The 18906-nt window shown below is 39.7% G+C and overlaps 1 protein-coding gene across 1 annotated transcript in view; it reads left to right on the plus strand.

Annotated features, from left to right (window-relative positions):
- Window positions 1-2059: 2059 nt before the first annotated feature.
- Window positions 2060-18906, plus strand: part of FRY (FRY microtubule binding protein) — a 364004-nt gene continuing 347157 nt past the window's right edge. Inside the window, exons 1-2 of the mRNA XM_067562954.1 lie at window positions 2060-2203; window positions 18529-18719. The gene's annotated coding sequence lies outside the window, so the exon portion shown is untranslated. The remainder of the gene's footprint in view (window positions 2204-18528; window positions 18720-18906) is intronic.

Genomic DNA, 18906 nt, shown 5'->3' on the forward strand with positions numbered 1-18906 from the left:
TAAACAATTTATGTAAACTTTATCAACAATTTTATTTTCTTCCATTCGTTGATAAAGATACTGAATAGCATTGGGCCAAGAACAGATCACTGCAGGACCCCACTAGAAACAGCCCCATTGGATGATAATTACCCATTTACAATTATTTTTTGATATCCATCAGTTAACTAGTTTTTAATCAATCATTTAATATGGGCTACATTGATCTCATATAGTGCTCATTTTTTATAAGAATGTCATGCAGGTTTAAGTCAAATGTCTTGCAGAAGTCTAACTATTTTAGGTCAATAGAGTTACCTGTATTAACCGAACTAGTAATCTCTTCAAAAAAAAAACAATAGTATTTGTTTGACAAGACCTATTTTATATAGAGCCCCTGTTAACTGGCATTAATTAAGCTATCATCTTTTAGTTTCATCCCATATCAGCCATATTGCCTTTCTGCAATTTTTTCCCCAGGACTGATGTCAGGCTAACCAGCCTATAATTTCCTGGGTCATCCCATTTACTCTTTTTAAATGTTAGCAGAACATTAGTTTTTTTCCAGTCTTCTGGAACTTCCCCACTGTTCCAAGATTTGTTAAAAATCATCATTAATGGTTAAGAATGCTCCATGGTCAATTATTTGAATATTCCTCAGTGCAAGTTTTCCAGTCCTGCAGAGTTAAAAATGTCATCTTTAATAGTTGCTCTTTAGCATCTTCCTTGATTACTGATGGAATAGAAAGTATTTCATTTTCACTGTAACAGATGAATTCATCATCCCGCTTCTTTCTGAATACAGAACAGAAACATTTATTGAATACTTGTCTTTTCTTCATGATTGGTAATTTTACCATCCTTGTTTAGTTTTAGAGATCCATACCATTGCTAGGATTTAAAGAATTCCTTCTTTTTTTTTTTTATCAACTCACCTGGCTATAGATTTTTTGCACAGAAACTTTTAGCTTTCCTTATCAATTATCTGCATTTCCTAACTGCTGATTTGTACTTATTGCTATCAGCTTCTTCATTTTTCCATTTGTTATATATTCACACACACAATAGTTAAGCTGTTGGTGTTCTGAGACTACTGCCTATCATGCTGAACAGTATAGTTTTGTTGTTTCCTTGCATTCTCCCCTTGGTCTGTATCTATCTGTTGTCTCGTCTTATATGTAGACTGTAAGTTCTGGAGAGAGATCATCTTTTTCTTTTGTGTTTGTACAGTGCCTCAACAATGGGGTCCTGCTCTGTGTCGAGGGCTCCTAGGTGCTATGTTAATTAATAATTATATACAGCTCCTTTTACTTCCCCTCTAAACCAATTTTTTTTAATCAAACAAGCTGCCTTTTCTGATTGTAGACTTGTGTATTTTTGAGTGGGAGGCATCTAATAAAAGCATTCTTAAATAATTCCCAATAACAATTCAAATTTTTATGTTTAAATATTTCTTCCTGCTCAGTTTTCCTCATGCTTGTTTTGTTTCAGCTCTGGGAACTGGCCTTTTTTAAAGTGCCAAGTACATGTACTAGGGGATGGGCCTATATTTGGCTTGCACATTGAAAATAAACTTCTATTCTGCATAGATTCCTATACCAAGCTGGTAGTGGCAGAACTCCTTCCAGGCGTGGAGTTGTCAGGTGTAGTTTGGGTTTTTCCTCATCCTCTCCCAGGGGGAGAACTAGGTGTGCAGTGGAGCAGTATGTTTTAGTAGTAGTAGTGGGGGCGGTTATTTCCCTCCCACCCCCATGCACCTGTTTATGTGAGAGAAGGCAAGACTGCAGATTAAGCGTGCAGGGCAGGGAGGGTCCTGTCCACTCCCCCTCAGAGGGGCCGCTGAAGGAGAACTCCCTACACAGCCTTTCCTAGCATTTGTTAAGTGACCCTGGCAACAGTTTTTTCCAGCCCCCTCGCTGCGGGGGCGAGTGTTGCCATCAGGGGCAGGCTCCGTGCCGGGGCCTATGCGTGCGGCGGGTATTTTGTTTGGTGAGGGGATTAGGACCCTGGCAGAAGGAGCTGGAGCTGCCCCCGCCCCCCATCCCTCAGGCCCTGCCCCTGCCCCCTCCCCAGACCGGAGCGGCGCCTGGGGCAGGAGGATCCAGGTGAGTTGCGGGGCGGTGCCGAGCGCTGTGAGGGGAGGGCCCTGCCCGCCCTACGCCGGCTCGGGCGGGGGAGGAAGCACCGGCGGCTGCCAGCGCTAGGAACGGGCGAGCGACTGCGAGTGAGTGATGCTGGGGGAGCGGGCGGGGGTCGCTTCCCCTCGGGTGGGGCGCGGCGCTGCCTCTCCCCCGCGGTCCCGGGGGTGGGCCGGGGGGAAGCGGGGTCGCCTGGTCCAGCCACAGCCCGGAAGAAAGTTTCACTGATGCGGGGGAACCGGGAGCCCTCTTCGCGCCCAGCTCAGAGCCTCTCTCCGCCTCTGCCCCCATGGAGCCGAGGGCCCCTTGCCCATCACTCCCGGGGAGCCGAGGCTCCGAGCACGCCTCTCCTCCCTGCGTCCTTCCTAGCAGGTACCAGCCCCGGCTTCCCCCGCCCCAGCCTGGCTGCCGCCCCCTCCTCTCCCTTTATTGTCTCTCCTGCTCCCTGTGGATGCTGCCCTCGCTCTGCGCCCGCGCCGATGGGCAAGAGGAACAAAAGCCATTTATCAGTGGGCAGCCGGGGGCCCGAGACCTTTCCCCTGCCTCCACCTGCAGGACGCGGGAGTGTGACAGTAATCCCCCTAAACATCAGCAATGGTCCCCTCTCTTCAACAGGGTTTGTTTTTATTTCTCATTTATGGCCGATTGACTTACATGGGGATTGCTGCCCTCTCTGGTCAGAAGTAAATGCTTAGAAACGCTGGCTCTGCCATATGCTGTGTGCGCCAGCAAACGTATTTTTAGATGTCTCATATTTTTATGCATGTATAAATAGCTTAATCCATATTCAAGTACTGAGAGAGGAAGTGATTTTTGGTTTTGTGAGCTTCAGACTTTTTATAGAAATTACTAAATAGAGTCATTTCTGTAGGCTCTGGCTCCAAGTGGATTAGTGCCTTTTATCATGGTGCTGTCTTTGTAAATGGCTGAATTATTTAATTATGAAAAATGGCAACTGCACATGCATGATATTATTTTAAAACATTTGTATTTAATAAAAACATTTCATTTACATGTTCAAAGAACCTAAGGATGTTAATATACATATTTGAGTTCCATGCAAATGATTCCATGAAGTATTTTAAATCCTTTAAAAATAGTCATGATTTAAACCTACAAAAACAAGGTAATTCTGAGTTTAGGAAGTCTTTGCCCTTCTCACTGTATGTGGAAATTTCATTATTTTGTAGTGCGAGATCCTGATCCAGCAAAGATCTTTCATGTGAAATGTCTCATTGAACTCAGTGGGGCAAGTCATGGATGTAAAGTTATTCATGGGCCTCAGCTCCAATCTAATAAAGACTAACAATGTACTGTGGCTCCTGCTCAGTACATCTAAGTATTTTATTTTAGGGAAAAGTGTCTGCAGGCTGTATAAAGAAGTTCTCTTTGGTATTTTGAAAAATAACCCTTTTATTTTATTTTATTATATTGGTTACAAAATACCTTGTAATTAGACTGAATTTACATTTTATTTTTATGACGACTTTGCCATTAGAGGGATGTTGACACTATTGTGCTATTAGACTGTATTACTTCTCTACAGAAGCCTTGTTATAATGTTTCACATAGCTGAATTCTGGTTTGCATTTTGACTCTAATACAGATACATAGGATCCCTTTAATGAAGTAATACTACTACTGAAAAAACAAAGGAAAAGAAGTACAAGAAAGTTTAGTGACCTTATTCATGGGTGATGACCGTCATATTTATTCATACTGCCAGCAGCTGTTAGAGACAGTACCAAGATTTTGGGCTTGAGGGATGATCTCAGTTTCATTATGTTGATGAGGGTTATTAGTAGATTTTAAAGTTTTAAACTCCTTGGTTTGCTAGGATGATTTCTAGCTATTTTCAAAGTCAGAACTGCTTAATTTAGTCTACTAGATGGATTTCATTTTTAGAGCTGGGCAAATAACTTTGTCAAATCAGTTATTCATTAGAAATGATCTTCACTGTTTAAAAAATCATCCCCAACCAGATCACTTTTCCCAGATTTTTCACTAAATTTCTGAAAATGTTTGTGAGCAATTCATTTATAATAATTTGAAATTTGTGTAATTTTAATCGGATTTGCAGATCACATGGTGTTTCTCTTCTCAGGTGAGCATAATTCTTGGAATCAGGTTTCCAGTGCAAATACTCAGGTATGAATTTAAAATTTGCTTTCCACAAATGTTCTGTACTGTTTGCTTAAAATTCACTATTTTGGCAGATACTGATATTTTATAAAATTGTTTATTAGAATATTTGTAAAGTAAACACACAAACATTATGGAAGCAAATTTGTTCAGCCACATTCAACCAAATATTTTGCAGAATTTGCCCAAATGTTCTTTTCCCTTACTGTAGCTTCATGTCCCTAACATTTAAGAATTCATCTTTTGCTCTCACACCAGCATTTGGTAGAGTCCATTTGTCATTTAAAGTATCAAATATTGGCTCAGTGTGGGTGAATAAAATTCTGCCTGTATTTTAATGAAGTGAAAGCTTTTTAACTTTTTAAATTTGAAGTTTGCTGTGTTTGGGTAGCGAGAAGCTTTGAACAGTGGAGTGCAACCTATTATTGTCAGAAAGTAGCCCTTGCACTGTTTATGTACTGTTTAATGCACTGAAGAAACCTTGTAGTTTGTGAGGCAGTGGAAGCCTCAGCTGTAATTCATGATGCTGTTAGAGGGATGAATGATATGAGCAAATTTTTTATCCAGTGAACATAGTTTTTCTAGTCTGTGCAGTTAAAAATTTGCTACTTTGCTGCTATGAAACATGAGTGGCTGAATTATCAAGCCATTTTTAATACACACAAACAATTGGATCTTACTGAAAATCTTTCAAAACCAAGAGGATTTGTCCAAAAAGTGATTCATGACATGCTACTTGTTGAAATGTCTGGACAGAATTCCAGAAAATTAGTGTGTCATTTACTATTTATTGAACTTTTAAAAATACCTTTTGCTTTTCACTAGTACTGAATCAAATAATTTATTGAAATACCAGCCTCAGTGACTGACTACATAGAATTTGATATTGTAATTTGTGGTTGTTTTACAAGGAGTCTAGCCTACGTACACCATCCTTCTATACTGTACAATGTTGTATTGGTCATTAGAACATCTGGCAATCACACCTGTTGACTTGTATCGTTCATGGTGAGTTACCACTAGAGGAAGCAGTCAAATCTACGTGCTCTCTTTTTATAGATCTGTATAATATAGGTCTTAGATACTTTTCACATGCACATCTCCACAAGTTCTTTCCATAGGCTCATACAATGCTAGCTTGTACATATTTGTATTCTGTACAGGTTCTCCTACCACCCTCATCACTGTAGATTCTGAGCACCTTTCAGTAGTGCAGTAAGCAATGTGACAAAAATCTGTCATGTGGTGGTTATTCTCTCATCCTCTGTCCAGGAGGAGAAATGTATGCAGTGGAGTGTCTTGTTTAAACAGATTTATTTTTTTTTCTCTTTCTTTTAATCTATATGTTTGTTAGAAAAGGCAAAGGTAAAATAAATGTGCCTTGGACTTAGAGCAATGGATGAGGGTTGTGATGGGCCTCATTCCTGGCTCTGAAGAACATTCTGTCTCCTGTACCGACAAACTTTACCCTTGTGTTAGAGAGAGTGCTTTTGTGCTAGAGGAGAGTAGTTGTCTACTATGGTCTTCGTTACAGAGCCTTAGGTGATCTTTTTGATTTCTTGGGCCCAGGCCACGGAACTCCTTGAAGATAAGAACGCAGATCTCAAACTTGATTTGAAATTCTATGTGAATCCAGCATAGAAAGTGGAGGACAGGTTTCAAATGCTCGTGGTAGCCTTTGTTGTTGAGGAGACATGCTGCAGTGTTCTGTTCTACGAGGAATTTCCAAAGCACTGAAGTCTTCATGCCCATGTACATCACATTGCTGTAATCCAACCAAGAGGTGACGAAAGTGTGAATAACTGAGGCTAGGTCATTGCCCACCAGGTTGGGATGGAGTGTCCTAATAAAATCCTGTAACTTACCCCTACTGGTTTTTGGTGACTTTTGGAAAATGAGATGTATCTCATATTTTAAATTCTAAACATGAACTGTTTAGTCTGGTATTAGGTATACCAAAGGAACCTGAGTATTTTTGTACAACTTACGTTTTTCTTTATGCATGGTTTAAAATCCAACCTGATTAACCAGGGGCCATTTTGCTGTCCTCCCAACTTTTAATTTGTCTCTTTTACATCTGCCAGAGATGGATCATTATTATAAGAGGAATAAAGCCTCTTTTAGGAACTTTAGTGACCTTGCCTAACTTGTCAATGTTTTGAAAATCATTTACTAGTGTCTATCTTAATGTAGTATCTGGCCAAATCTCAGAAGCGGAGTTACTGATATAGCTGCTGGAACACCGAGACACTAATGATTGGAATTTATTATACAAATCAGAATTCAGCCATACGCATAATACTAAAAATGTGCTTGTCAGAGTTGTGGATGATTTGCTTACCACAAGGGATAAAGGAAACTTGTCCTGTCTGTTGGTGGTATTGAATCTATCAGTAGGATTTCATACTGTGACTCATAGGCTTTAATTGCATGACCTGATTACATCGGAATATAAACATTTCAATACTAGATTAAACCTGATGTTCATATAGTCCAGTATGCTGTCTCGAACAGTGGCCAGTCCCAGATGCGTCAGAGGGAGTTGTAAGAACACAGCCCTAAGCACATGTGGGAAGATCTATCTCCTGCTTTGTCTCATCTTAATCCCTAATAAATAGAGGCTGTCTTAAACCTGGAAGCATGATGTTTAATAGCCCTTCTAAAATTTTTGTTAGCCTTAATTATGATAACTCTGGATATTCTTGTTATCCATATATGTATCCAGTCCCTTTTTTAATTTCGCTAAATTCTTGGCCTCAGTGGCTTCTTGAGGCATTGATATCTGCCTTATGTGAGCATATCTGTGAATATGTCAAAATCATTCATGATGGAATGGTATCAGTCGACTGTTGAGTGAATACATGTAGGGCTGTTCTGGACATCACATTGTATTCCATAGGATTTTGTGCTGGCTCTTATGTTCTTGTGGAGGGATTTGAGATATTTCTGTTCTGTTGGTGAAACTTGGCAAGTCCAGATGGTATCTGAGGATGCTTGTTTAACTTCTCCATCGATCTGTGGGAGAGAAGGACTAGATGAACTTTATTCTAAGACTATAATGTAGTGGCTTGTGTGTATATGTCACTGTCCACTGCTGAATGGGATGCCACACCTGCTGTTTGAGAGTCATCCTTTGTAGATCAAAGACATGTTCATACTGAGAATTTTAGGGTATTCTCCCTCTGTTGTTCTAGCACCACTGCAGCTCCACAAATACCACTAGAGAATGAGGTACTAGTCTAGACTGGTTTCTGTTATCTTTACTGCCCATGTCATTTAAACCTGATCATAGCAGGATAGGACACCATGGTTGTTAAAAACATGGGTAGCCATTCTCTTTTGCACTAGTGCTTCCACTGTTGCTAATACCCTGCAACTGCACCAGTTCTAGAGCAATGTTGCGAGAACTCTCACTGCAAATGCAGCCAAAGAAGTTAAGTGTTAAACTAGATTTTTGGGTAATTTTCTTACCATAGCCTGGCCCAACATAGGCTGTTTGAGAAATTATACTTTTCTGGGCACTGCTCTGATCTGCTATTCATATGTAATCCAAGCAGCACCCCAAAACCTGCCTAAGTGCACAGACTGTAAACACAATATTTCACAACCCAATTGTTGAGTGAGTTAAACTATTTCCAGTCAGGGACTTAGTTACACTTTTAAAATGAGGTGAGAACAAAAAGTGAGTATACCAACACTCATTCCCACAAATTAGAGAAAGCATGATAAATTAGCAGTAATAGTCTATAAAAGGAGTTCAGAAACCCACATCAGATCTGGGTTGTTAAATTAATAGTTATTTGAAAGCAGCATAGAGCCTCTTACTCTATTAAAGTATTTACTGCATTTGATTTGTCTTAGAACTGAAGCTTTCTGAACTTTTATAACTGGTGTATGACAGGTCATATAGACTTCACAGTTCAAATCCCAGAACTGGGTAATAATTTTTAATGATTTCATGTGAACACCAGAAATTTGAAAGAGTGAGGTTTGTTTGACAGGAGAGTGTGTGTAATGTTCTGACAAACTTGTATGTGTTATATTGCCCTCTCCTGGATGGAACATCCGATATATTCAAGTCTTCATAATTATGCATTGTCTAGTAGTAGCTGGTTCTTGAAAATGCAAACCTTAATACTGATACCTAATACTCGATCTCTAATGGAGACCTTTTTTTAACTCAAGTGGTAGACGGCTATATTTTGAGAGTAGGGCTATCCTCATTGCATAATCCTCACTGTCATCAAGTATATTATAGCTGACAAGTAGTGTCTGTATATAAACAGCACATGAATTCATTACAGGATGAAATCATTATTTGATTCTTTTTAAGGTGTTATGTTGCACTATCAATTTTTCTATATGTTTCTTTTATGTTCCCTGATTTAATGTTAAAAATCTAATTTCTGTATGAAAGCAAAAAATTACTTTAGTAGTTACCTTATTTTTGTAAACATTAGACATGTTTGCTTTCAAAAGGAATGCTACTTTTGTCTCATTGTTGGAGGCAGGTTAAACTGATGATAATGACAGCCTGGTTGCTGGTCAAGAGCAGGGATGTAACCTCAACACATGTGAGATGCTATAGATGTCCTGCAGTTACAGTGTTGACACAGAAGGTGGAATGACCCCGCAGGTAATAGCGTAATAGTTTCTAGGTCTGCTGAACTGACACTGACTACTGTTAACAAAGAATTCTTCTGTTTTATTTGTGTTGTAGTAGTTCTGGTCGCCCCATCTCAAAAAAGATGTATTAGAATTGGGAAAAGGTACAGAGAAAGGCAGCTAATATTAGGGGTATGAAACAGTTTCTATATGAGGAGAGATTAAAAAGAACTGGGACTGGTCATCTTAGAAAAGAGACAAGTAAGGGGGATATGATACAGATCTATACAGACATGAATGGTGTGGAAAAAGTGAATAGGGAAGTGTTATTTACCCCCTTCACATAACACAAGAACCAAGGGTCACTCAATAAAACTAATAGGCAGCAGGTTTAAAACAAACAAAAGGAACCATTTCTTCACACAACACACAGTCAATCTGTGGAACTCGTTGGGATTTTGTGAAGGTGAAAAGTATAACTGTGTCAAAAAATAATTAGATACGTTCATGAAGGATAGTTCCATCAATGGCTAAGAGCCAAGATGATCAGGGATGCAACCCTATGTTCTGGGTGTCCTTAAATCTCTGACTATCAGAAGCTGGGACTGGACAACGGGATGAATCACTCAATAATTGCTCTGCTTTTTTCCTTCCATCTGAAGAATCTGGCACTGGCCACTGTTGGAAGACAGGATACTGGGCTAGATGGACCATTGATCTGGCCTAGTATGACCATTCTTATGTTCCTTATAAACTTCATAGAATAATTCAGTTTTTCAATTTTTTTTTCATTGGGGTAGTTTTGAAAATCTGTTTGGGTGAAAGGTACAATCACAAAATTTGTAAGTATAATCAAAATTTATTCAGAAGCCTTACAGATTAAGATATCAGGTCTTCATAGCATAATAACCATACTATCTTGTATTGGTGCATCTTTAATTTGATTATTTTGAAATTAGTATTATTGGGATTTCAGAGTCCTACATCTTGTGTGCATTCCAGAAACTGTATATTGGCGTGATTTATGTTCCAGAAAAATATCCTGCATTATCTGAGTTTATACTAGTTAAAATAGATTTTTTTCATTCTATAATATAGATTTATTGTTCAATTTAAAATTCAAAAATAAGTATGAGAAATTCTGTTCCCCACTCCCTATGTTTTACATTTGTATATTTCCTGCCTCATTTATTTAAAAAAAAATATTTCTGAGACTGTAATTATCAGAAAAACCCTATCACTGTCAGCTATAGTATAAACATACCTTTAATAAACTGTAGTAGATTTATATGTGGAACTACATACTAGATAATATTTGTACCAAATGTAAAAAAGAAGACTCAGTTACTTCAGTTATAGCCTATTGTAATGTCATTCAATAATATTGACTAGAAGTCCTCTTTATCATAAAGTTCAATTAGAATATCTGAACGCAAATACAGTCCTCTAACAGAGGAGAATCCAAATACCATTTAGCTAAATTACAGAAAATAGAGTAGACATCTAATTGTTCACTATTTAGCATGCTTATTTATTACTCCTTACAGCCCCCAAAATATACTAGGTGCCTACCAGTACCAATTAAAGTCATGGTCCAAGTGTTAAAGAGCGTACAGTGTTAAAATGTTGATAATACATGGCAAGTAGGAGTAAAAACCAGAGATGGTGGGAATAGGAAAGGGAAAGTCAAGGATTATGAAACTAAGGATATCTTAGAAACTACAGCAAATTGAAGGGTTTTGTGGTGTCGGGGAGGTCGGGATTGCTGGGAAACTAAACACTGAGATTGAAAGGAGGAAGGAAGGATATGAGGGGTATAGTTAGAGGGGGGGAAAGGAGGAGAGAAGAAGATTGTAAACTCTGTGGGGGTAGGGAATATCTTTTTGTTCTGTATTTGTACAGCGCATAACACAGTGGGGACCTGGTTCATGACTAGGGTTTCTAGGTACTACAATAATGCATAGGGGGCATGATGACACCTTTGTGTAATCAGCAGTGATGGCTGGTCGTTGAGGGGAAAGCCATACTTTCTGTGCATTTATATTTTGTGTGTTCTCAGTTGTCTACTAATTTAATAACTCCTTCCAAAGAATCAGCATTTTTTAGTTCAGCTGTGGCTGATTTTTTTCAGTGGTCACCAGCTCCTTATATTTCATGCATTGTTTAGTAGTATTAAGTTTGTTCTGACTGTGGTTCATTCTTCACCAGTCCTAAAGCCCTTCAGTTGTGAGCAAAAATGGAGAACACTACATGTTTATGCAGTCAACCTCATGTATACATTATAATTCTGCAGTGCTAATTTTTAGTAGTCTGGAGGCGGGATCAGAAGCTAATGCTGAGGGGTTTTTTTTGTCACTACAGAGCTTTAGGAGAGCTATGGCTGGGTCTGAGGTATAGTAACAGAACAAAGGGAATTGCTTTAAAGTGCTTCTGTAGTTATGTATGCAAAACTCCCATTGATGTAAAAAGAGTTTGCACATACATAAGGCCCAAAGGACCTGTCCAGAACATATTTTTCCTTCTGCCAGACCAGAGAGCAATTTTAAAAGCTACTTCTGAACCCTCACATATACAATATGGTAATGTAACTGTCTTTGACAGCTTTCCATTGCTTTCTGGGCAAATATGTGTTTAAAATAAATATTTTTTTTGTTTTTAGACTGTAATTATTAGAATTAATTTAAATCATGATGCATGGAAAGGAAAAATACTTTTTATCAAAAGGATCCTGCATCATTTCTGTAATTCTTGTGTCATGCTTACAGGGCAAGGAAACATACATTTCACTTCTCTGTATCCCCAGGTTGATTCACCCTGATGGTTTTTAGTGGTGAAGGTTGCTGTCAGGATGTACAGAATTAATGTATCCTTTGACCTCCTTTGCTGTGCTGTTTCTGGGTAGTATTTTTCACTTTTGTGGTTATGTTAGTCTTCTAGCAGAATCCAGCAGAGTGGAAAGTTGTTGCAACTTTTTTCTGCAGTACTTTTCCTACCCTTCCTTTCGCCCAGCAAACTCTGTCTTTGGGGGTATTGTTCCAGGATTTACTAATGAAGAAGCCTAAATTTTTGAAGAATTTTACCTCTTAGTTCTGGTATTGTCATATGGATAGCTGAACTTGAACTGTGTGGGGTGCTAGCAGTGCTTGAGGTTCTACTGTCAGCAAGACCAATTCCATCCTTTGAGCAATCTGATTGTTGTACTCATCATCACTTCCTATAGCTCATAATGCCATCCCCAGTACTTTATTCTCTTGGCTAGCCCTTGAACAGTTTAAGTGATGTTAATACTTGTGATCACTGGGGACTCATAGACTTTAGCGTCAGAAAGGACCATCATGATCATCTAGTCTGACCTCCTGCATATTGAAGGCCACAGAACTTAACCCACCCACTCCTGTAATAGACCCCAAACCGAGTTACTGAAGTCCTAAAATCATGGTTTAAAAACTTCAAGTTACAGAGAATTCACCATTTACACTAGTTTAAACCTGTAAGTGACCCAGGCCCCATGCTGCAGCGAAAGGTGAAAAACCTCCAGCGTCTCTGCCAATTTGACCCAGATGAAAATTCCTTCCCAACCCCAAATATGGTGATCAATTATGCCCTGAGCATGTGGGCAAGACCCACCAGCCAGACACTTGGGAAAGAATTCTCTGTAGTAACTCAGAGCCCTCCCATCTAGTGTCCCATCACTGGCCGTTGGAGATATTTGATGCTAGCGGTCACAGATTGGCTACATGCCATTGTAGGCGGTCTCATCACACCATGCCCTCCATAAACATATCAAGCTCAGTCTTGAAGCCAGTTAGGTTTTTTGCCCCTGTTGCTCCCCTTGGAAGGCTTCCAGAGCTTCACTCCTCTGATGGTAGAATCCTTTGCTTAATTTCAAGCCTAAACTTATTGATGGCCAGTTTATATCTATCTATTCTTGTGTTCACACTGGCGCTTAACTTAAATAATTCTTCTCCCTCCCTGGTATTTATCTCTCTGATGTATTTTTATAGAGAGCAATCGTGTCTCCCTTCAGCCTTTTTTTTGATTAGGCTAAACAGGCCAAGCTCTTTGAGTCTCCTCTCATAAGTAGAGGAACTTGTCCATTCTTCAGATCATCTTAATAGTCCTTCTCTGCACCTGTTCCAATTTGAATTCATCTTTCTTAAACATGGGAGACCAGAACTGCACACAGTATTCTAGATGAGGTCTCACCAGTGCCTTGTATAATGGTACTAACACTTCCCTGGAACACTTCACTGGAAGTGAAGTTCACTGGAGATTCACTAACACTTCACTGGAAACACCTTGCCTGATGCATCCTAGGACTGCATTAGCCTTTTTCACAGCTGCATCACATTGACGGCTCATTGTCATTCAGTGATCAAGCAGTATACCCAGGTTTTCCTCCTCCACTGTCACTTCCAGCTGATATGTCCAGCTTATAGTAAATTTTTTCTTGTTGTTAGTACCTAAATGCATGACTTTTCACTATTGAATTTCATCCCATTTTTATTACTCCAGTTTACAAGGTTGTCCATATCTTCTTGTATGATATTTCGGTCCTACTCCATATTGGCAATACCTCCAAACTTTGTGTCATCTGCAAATTTTATTAGCACATTCCCACTTTTTGTGCCAAAGTCAGTAATAAAAATGTTAAATAAGATTGGTCCCAAGACCGATCCCTGAGGAACTCTACTAGTAACCTCCCTCCAACCTGACAGTTCACCTTTCAGTATTACCCATTGTGGTCTCCCCTTAACGAGTTCCTTATCCAACTTTCCATTCTCATATTAATCCCCATCTTCTTCAATTTAACTAATATTTTCCCATGTGGAACTGTATCAAACCCTTACTGAAATCCAGGTAGATTAGATCTACTACATTTCTTTTGTCTAAAAAGTCAGTTATCTTCTCAAAGAAGGAGATCTGATTGATCTGGCATAATCTAACTTTTGTAAAACGATGTTGTATTCAGAGATGACACTTACCTGTTGTTGGTAGTAGGGGGGACACAATTTAAAGGTTTGGTCACCCCCTGAACAGCTCAAATCACGGCTCCAATCAGGCAGCCCCCCCTTTACCCTCAGTCTCCCCTCCCAGCTGTTGCTCCTGCCTCTCCCCACAAGGCACAGCTCCCAGCACAGCTCGCAGCTCACCCAGCCTCTGAGGTCACTTGACTGGCTTGGCTCCACCAGCTGCCACACAGGGAGGGAGCCCGGCAGCAACATGTGACCAAGTGCAGCCAGCTCTGAGTCAACATGCACAGGAGTGGGGCAGCCCCAACCCCACCCTGGGCCCCTGGAGACTGGGCGGTTACCAGCCATGGCTGCTGGGGGCTTCTGCGCATAAGCCACCCTGTGGCCCTGGTTGAATCCTCCCCGAGTCCCTGTGCAAGACCTGAACAGACACCGGGGCAGGCGGTGACCCCACAGCAGGCCCAGCCCTGCAAGTCTCAGGCAGGCGCTGAATTTGCCCCCCACATGTGGCTCAGTTGGCCTGGCTGGAGGGTCACAAAAAAAGAAATAAAATAAAAATATAAAGCATAGCAAAAATCGGGGGGGGGCGGGGCACATGACTCCCCCCCCCACCCTACTCCCATGCGTTGCCTCTGTTGTATTTTATCCCAATTAGCATTATCTCTATGTCCTTAACTACTTTTTTTTCAGAATTTGTTCCAATACCTTGCATATAATTGAGGTCAAACTAACAGGCCTACTACTAACAGGTAGCTTTCCGGATCACTTATTTTCCCTTTCTTAAAAATCGGAATTATATGAACAATTCTCCAGTTATTGTGTACAACCCCCGAGTTTACAGACTCATTAAAAATCCTTGCTACTGGGCGTGTAATTTTATGTATCAGTTCCTTTAATATTCTTGGATGGAGATTATCCGGGCCTCTTGATTTAGTCCCATTAAGTTGTTTTGTGTTTGAATTCCACCTTGGATGTGGTAATTTTGACCTCCATAGCCTCGTTCCCATTAACTACCCTGCCACTACCCCTAAGCTCTTCATTAGATTCAATAAAAACTGAGGCAAAGTATTTGTTTAGGTGTGGGGCCATACCTAGATTATCTTTAATCTCCACCCCATCCTCTGTGTCTAGTGGTCTCACTTCTTTTCTTGTTTTCTTCTTATTTATATGGCTATAGAACCATTTACTATTGGTTTTAATTCCCTTTGCAAGGTCTAACTCTACTTGGTTTCTGGCAGTTTTCACTTTATCGCTATACTTTCTGACCTCCAAGAGGTAGCTTTCCTTGCTGATCCATCCCATCTTCCGTTCTTTGAAGACTTTTTGCTTTCTTTTAATTAACTGTTTGAGATGCTTTCTCATCCATCTTGGTCTGCAATCATTCCCTATGAATTTTTTCCCCTTGTGTGGAATGCAGGCTTCAGATAGTTTCTGCAACTTTGACTTAAAGTAATTCCAAGCCTCCTCCACATTCAGATCCTGGAGTTCTTCAGTCCAGTCCACTTCCCTAACTAATTATGTTAATTTTTTTAGTTTAGCCTTTTTAAATTAAAGACCTTAGTTGCACATCTATTTTTGTTTATCCTTCCATTTAGTTTAAATTGAATTAGCTCATGATCACTCAAACCAAGGTTGTACTCTATAGTCAGTTTTTCTATGAGTTCCTCACTACTGACACTCACTACAAACCCAATTTAAAAGAGATTGAGAAATCTAATTTAAAAGATCCTGAAGTCAAAAGTAAAGACATTTAAAATCCATAGATTTAGCATGGAGGCTACTTGAAAACGCCATAACGGTTGCAAAGTTCTAAATACCCCTCTATAAAAATGGCAGCATGAAGCCAAGAAAAAATTTAGTATGAATAAATGCAAAGTATTAGATGATGTTCAGGACAAAGATGTCCTTTACACAATGAAAGTCCAGTCCATGAGAAAACCAATAGAAAGGAGCATAAACTGTAGTGGATAAAATGCTAATTAGGAGGGCTAAGAGGGAATTTGTTGAATAAATATAGCCAAAGGTGTGACAGAAACAAAAAAATTCTTAGTTTAAGAATATCTGAAGCAGGAAGCATGTGAGAGAATCGATTGTTCTGCTGGGCTACCAGAGAGTTAAGGGAGCTGTTATGGAAAATACGACATTATTGGGGATATACCTGTGCTTTTATGGTAGGTTTAGAAATTGGCTTAAAGAGAGAAGTGAAAAATAACCGTATGGACAATTACCAAAACAGTGGGGTGTACCATGCTTCTGTACCACTGTTGTTTAATACATTAGTCAGTGATTTGGAAAATGGAGTGAACAATGAGGTGGTGTATCTTGCAGATGATACACCATTATGTAGGTTAGTCAAGAATAGGGAAGATGGGGGGAACTTCAGAGAGATATAATAAAGCTATGTGAATGGGAAACATGATGGTAAATGGAACGCAATGTTGACAAGTGCCTGAAAGGAATTCCTCAACCGAAGTATTATATGAACGCATATGTTGATGGGTTCTCAGTTACCTTTCCATTCACAGTAAAGACCTATGTACCTTTGTGGATAGCTAATTATCCAGTCTGGGTTAAAAAGGCAAACAACTGTGAGGCTATATAGAAATAGGATATAATATTTTCTGGTTTGTTTTTTTTTCTAACTTCATCATATAAATCAGTAGTAGGCCAATACCTGGAATACTGTGTTTATTTCTAGTCCCCTGTTATCAAAAAAGATAGAGCAGAAATAGAAGGATCCAGAGACAGGCAACAAAATGATAGATTGAGAAGATTGGGACCATTTAATTTAATCAATCTAAACGGTAATAAATTATAAAGATATACAAAATAACAATTAGTACAGGGAAAGTAAATTAAATGCTGCTAATTACCTTTTTAATGTTAAGAACAAGGGCATATGTAATGAAACTGAAAGGTCACAAATGAAAACTTGATATAAGTATTCTTTTACACAGTGTATAATTAACTTGTGGGTTTCATTGCCACAAAATATCACTTAGGCCAAGAGCTTGGAGGGACTATTAAAAAGAATGAGATGTTGTTGTATGGATAATAAAGAAGTATGAATTATATTTGATAGGATAAAAACATCTTCAGTGACATAATCCTCAATGCCACAGGGCATAAGCTTATTCCTAGCCCCATCAGCTAGTGGTTTACTACCCTATGGGCAAGTAATTGCAAAATAGTCTTTTGCAGAGTTTCCTACACCACTGTGGTACCATCTGGTTCTGGCTAATGTCAGGCAGGATACTGGACTAGGTTGACCATTTGTGTGATCTGTTACAACAATTCCTATGTTCATGTCAATTGAACTTCGTGGTTGATAGAGGACAGAATTACATTTCTGAGAGGCCTCTCTACTATGGAACTCTTTATTGCAGGAAATAGGATTAACCCAAACCCGGCTGTTTTCAAAACTCTTCTTTTCATGTAAGCCTTTTCTTAACAGCAAGGGCTGAAGAACAACCCAGCATCCTTTCTCATGAATAGATTAAAAAAAATACAAAGTAATAATGACTGAATTGAGAATGGATAGAGAAGAGTATTGTAACCTATGCCTGCTCGGTGTAGTGCTCTATCCTCCTATCGTGGAACCTAGATTGTTGTCTGCTTTGTCTGCTATGGTCTTAGCTCAGAGGTCTGTGGCTTTTAGCTTATGCAGTAGAAGCTCATACATTAATCTTCAGAGGTCCTACGTTCGATCCCACCTGCCGATAATCAGGGTCTGTCGGCCTTACAGTATCATGTGTGAATAAACTTCAGTGCACTTTTCAATACTGTATTGGGCATCTAAACACCACTTTGACAGGTGAACAAGAAATGCAGAGGCAGGGCAGTCTTGTCTGATCCAAGTTTCAGTTAAGCTCTGAGCTCTGGCAGGATGTCTGATGTCCATGATATTGGTAGCAGCTGTTGAAGTTGCTTCCTGCTGCCATTCTCACCACAGGACATCATGTGATTTTCTGTGCAGCATGCTAAAAAGGACACTGGAAGGTTTGGTAAAGATGTAAGTGGGTTTGTGGCTGTGTACAGAGCAGCAGAGGGAGGCTTTAAAAAGCAAGGCAGTTGCCCCTTTTAGCAGGGAGTAAGAAGTGTGATACATAGAAGTGCTGGAAAGAGATCCGTCTTTATTTTTTTTAGCTCCAATTGCTTGACATTTGTCAGTGTTACATAAGATTAATACCCATGTCACGTGGCAGAGGTCACTATCCATGGACTCCTGTTACTACTGTTAAAATGGGCACTGCTTGCAAGTCAGTTGAAGTAAAAATTGTGGGCATGTGAATGTCATAGTAAGTAGCATCCCCTCTGGAGCTTGAGCAACGCTGGTAGTGGTAGGCAAGCCTATTGAATAGAAGCCTGTAGTTAGGGTCCGCCATGAACACTTCAAAGAGCTAACACAGGGTAGGCTGAGCGCCTGCCCCAAAGGCAGTAGCTGCAGTGACAGTAAGAACATGTTACCTCCTATATTGGAAGGAAAATGTTCCCCTGTAAAACCAGCATTGTAAGTAGGTGTCCTGACACTGAGTTGCCCAATCAGGAGATTTGTTGGGGTCTTTTACCCCAGAAATATATTCTCCCTTAGAAGATGCAATGCCATGGCTAACCACCACTGTCGGGGGAGGTTGAATACAAGCCTGGAGAGCCACAGCTTAATTGTCTTTTGTTTGCTTGTATTTGTTTAGAAAAGAGCTGAAGAGTGGCACTTACAGTACAGAAGAGTATCTGTGCATGCTGGCTTGTGCCGCTTGCTAGTGGAAATTCTAATGGCTCAAAATTTGAACTAAATCAAATCTGACCTGTCGCATGCTAGAGGTGAAACATCCACAGTGTGGAAATCTACTGGAGTCCTATATTCTAAGGACATGAATTAAAGGTAAGTAGCCTTCTCTTACCTAAATATTTTTATAATCAAGCTTCGTTGCTAATCATTTTTTCACATGATTTGCTGAATGGCCTACTGTGTTCCTTATAATTATGTAGCTTGTCCAGTACAATAGTTTGGTGTATACAGTGCACACATTTCTGATAGAGCCTTGTTGATACATCTTCATACTTCATTC

The sequence above is a fragment of the Emydura macquarii genome, unplaced genomic scaffold, assembly GCF_026122565.2.
Source record: "Emydura macquarii macquarii isolate MOO-44397 ecotype Brisbane River unplaced genomic scaffold, CSIRO-AGI_Emac_v2 contig_2473, whole genome shotgun sequence".
Lineage (NCBI taxonomy): Eukaryota > Metazoa > Chordata > Testudines > Chelidae > Emydura > Emydura macquarii.